Source organism: Cryptomeria japonica, chromosome 7, assembly GCF_030272615.1.
Source record: "Cryptomeria japonica chromosome 7, Sugi_1.0, whole genome shotgun sequence".
In the NCBI taxonomy this organism is placed as follows: Eukaryota; Viridiplantae; Streptophyta; class Pinopsida; order Cupressales; family Cupressaceae; genus Cryptomeria; species Cryptomeria japonica.
Genome location: NC_081411.1, coordinates 130420998 through 130425096, shown reverse-complemented (window position 1 = coordinate 130425096; position 4099 = coordinate 130420998).

Sequence of the window (4099 nt, the reverse complement as noted above, 5' to 3'; positions counted from 1 at the left end):
AGCTTTTAATGCTAATAAAGAACCCAAATGATCACGAAAAACTATCCCTATTCCTGAATCACCAGGATTTCCATAGGAGGATCCATCAAAATTCAATTTATAAAAAGTGGCATTAGGAGGATGCCATTTTATAGAATTTTTAACTACAGGTGTTTTCTGAATCCTTGGAAAGGCGAGTGATACGGGAATAATGATACTTTTCCAAGAAGAAATCATAAAATTGTCCTAGGAAGAGAACTCTGACTTCATATTAAAATATTTTTGAACATGAGCATTAACTTGCTCAATAATACTTCTTTCCTTAATCCCAAGAACAACAGATAAATCCGATGAGTCACATCTAAAAATGCGCTTGTTTCTTTCCCACCAAATGGCCCATATGACTGAAGAGGGAATTATAAACCACAAACAAGCAAATAGAGAAGATGAATACAAAACTGACCAAGACTGAAACATGTTCCATACAGATAAAGGCAAAGGGAATGAAAGAGATAACTTTTGGATGACAAAATGCCAACAACTACTCGCAAACTCACAATGAAGAAAAAGATGATTGACATCTTCAAGAGCTTTACCACATAAGACACAAGAAAAGGAGGCTGCAATATTAAATTTAACTAAACAATCACTAGTATAAAAAAAATGTTTTATTTTTGTTTGAAAAATTTAAAAAAAAAAATTAAATATAAACTATAAGATTTTGTTTGAGAATTTTTAATGTTATGTATTGATTTGTTAAATTAATTAGAAATTGAATTCAATAAATATAATAGTATTCTATCTTAGGTAGGAACTAATAATATGTAAAGAATGATAATTATTAAATAGTTGCAAAGTTGTGTGATGGTGATAAAGTCTATCAATTTATTACTATTTTTCTTTTTCTTTTTTGGAATAAAGCGAAATATAAATTAAATAAAATAATATAATGAGTAGTTCAAATGAACTATAAAATATTAAAGAGAAGGCCTAGAACAACATTACAATTGACACAGTAGCAACAAAAACATCTAAAACAGTTGAGACAAGGGCCTCAAAAACATACTCTAAGAACCACAACCAATATATTTACAACACATCAGTTGTTCAAGATAATAACATCAGCTATTTACATAGACATCACACGTTACATTTGGAATTTGAAGAGCTTGTGAAGTTGTCTTGAATATTGAACATCATAACCATGCATTTGCACAAATTGGTATTTAATCTCCCCCCAAAGCTTTCTGAAATCAAATTGTAACATAACATCATAGTAAAATTGTAGCATCTCCATTTCTTGACAAGTAATTTGACTATTTGTTTCTTTTTTATTTATACATTCATGGTGATAAATGTGTCTAAAGTTTATAAATAACAAAAAATAGTTATTTGATCGCTATAACAAAAGTGTGACAACTATACTACCAAGAGTAATATCAATAAAACAACTGTAACAACAACATTAAATAGTAGTACAAAAAGGACAACACTCTAAATTTTCATGTATCTTTTTGCTCATTGTTTTTATTAGTTATAAACTTTCCAGACATTTATCACCATGAATGTATAAAGAAAAAGAAAAAATTAATAATAAATTTATAGACTTTATCACCATCACACGACTTTATAGCTATTTAATAAGTATTATCCATAAGCTCTCACATGGATTGCCTTAGTCGGCAATTTTATCCATGAGCTCTTATGTGGATTGCCTCAGTCGGCAATTCTATCCATGAGCTCTTGTGTGGATTCCCTCAGTTTGTGATTCTATCCACAAGCTCTTACGTGGATTGCCTTAGTCGCCAATGGTAACTCTTGACTCTATTATTGGCAAACTTACTACTTTTGAACTAAATGGCTATGATGGTAGTGTATAGAAATCAGAATCTACATTTAGAGCTTCTGTCTCTAACCCATCTGTGAGAAAAAGTAGAGATACCAACCATAACTATGAATCTAGACCCGACAAAGATGCTGAAGATGAAGACAACTTAGTTTACCTTGAAGCATTGTTGGCAAAACGACTGCCTAGAGGCACTGGTAAATATAGAGGTAAGCTACCTTTAAAATGTTTTGCCTGCAACAAGATTGGTCATATAGCAACAAATTGCCCTAATGGTGAAAATGAATACAAGAGAGACAAATTTAAGATATACAAGGTTAAAGGCAAGAGAGATTGTCTTGTAACAATTAAGGAAGAAATATTAGATCAGAAGGTAATAGTATCCAGAATGGATAACTCTGATGATTGGATCATTGATAGTGGAGGTGCACATCACATGATCGATGATCAGAGTAAATTTCTTTCGTTGAAGGAATTCAATCGCAGTGTTGTAAGATATGACAATGACTCTCCCTGTATGGTTAAATGTAAGGGAGTTATTTCTCTTAATGGGAAAAGCAGTGCTCATGATGTCTATTAGGTTGAAGGCCTAAAGCACAATCTTCTTAGTGCAGCACAACTTAATGATAGAGGATACCCAATAGAATTTAGAAATGGTAAATGCAAAATCTTTGACAACAAAGGAGAATTGAGTGCAACCGTTAAACAAACTAGAGGTAATCTATTCACCATTTTTGAACTTAAAATAATTAGACCAACTATGGTCCTCATGATATTCTACCTTAGAAAAATATCCTTCCAACACCCAATCAATATTTGGAAGAATTTTAGACATCTAATGCCAAAGAATTGATCTCTCTTTTGAATTGGTAGGAGCATAAATAAAACAAAAACCAATAGGTTGTCCATTCATTCAATAGAGGAGCTAGATGGAACTATGTCTAGGATCCTCTTATTTATCACTCGCATGTCTATAAATCCAAAGGGATAAAGAAAGTTAATCTCGACCACTTCCAACATCATGAGAGGTATGTAAGAAAATATATTCTTTCTAAAGATGGAACACAGTTACATCTAAATTCTCCATGTTGATTTTCATCTCTTTTAGGAATACCACATATAGCTTCCATTTCAATAAAGTAGGTTCTTGACATTAAAATTTCGATGAGGGCGAGGCAACCCTCTAACATTCTAGGATAAAATATTGCAATCCATGATGCACCAAAAGGGTATACTCATCGCCTTGTGGCAAGACTCTAAAATCATTAGCAAGGGATATGACTTGTTCATTGTTTCATCTTTCATTTGAGCTTGTTGGTGGAGACCTTCATCTTTTTCTAGGATTAGGAGAGGAGATATGGATCTATTAGAAGATTTCACTAAAACTTGAGAGTGGGTGTTGGATGGATCTTTAGTTTTAGTATAAATAGGAGAAGAAGAAGAGGGTTCCTTCCTCTTTCTAATAATTTTTCATTCATCAATCATAATGGTGTCTCTATAAGAAGTTTGGCCCAAAGGAGAGGACTCAAAAGAAAAAGATTCATTAGAGGGTGAAGTTGAGTAATCTTTGGTAGTGTTTTCTCAGATCAATTTTCATGCACATGCTCTTAAATTGGAAAACTTTATCTAAAATTTGTTTGCACTAGATAAATTTACCAAGGTAAGCCACAATATCTTTAAGATAAGGTCTAGAGGCTATATTTGAGAAACACAATTCCAACCACATATGATAATGGGAATAAGAAGGCCCTTTAGGATGAAAATCAAAAGTTCACGCTTGCAAATAACAAACTTGGCCACATATAACCCATGTGTCATACTGTAAAACTGCTTGAACATGATGTGTATATTTGAACATGCAAGAAACATAGCACATAACCAGACCCTTATCATTTGAGTTTCCCACCATATATTTTTCAAGTTAATTTTAGCACATTTATAAAAAATTATTTTAGTAGGAATTCCTAATACCAATATTTGGGTTCTTAATATTCTCTCCACCATTGATTGTTTTAGTCATTTCTTCTTAATGGGAAATGTCGTTGTCCGTTGTGACAAAATCTTTAGAGATTTCCAATGTAATGTCTTTTCTTACTAGCCGCTAGCCTCTGATTTCAACTGCATTTGAGAATAAAATTACTTTTTCTCCTTCGTCTCACTCTCAGAGAAAATTCTTTGTTTGTTAGTTCCTTCTATTCAAGGAAGTATTGGCGACTTCCAAAAAGTATTTTTTTCTCCAATCAATCACGTTTCATACAACTAATTTCATCAAAT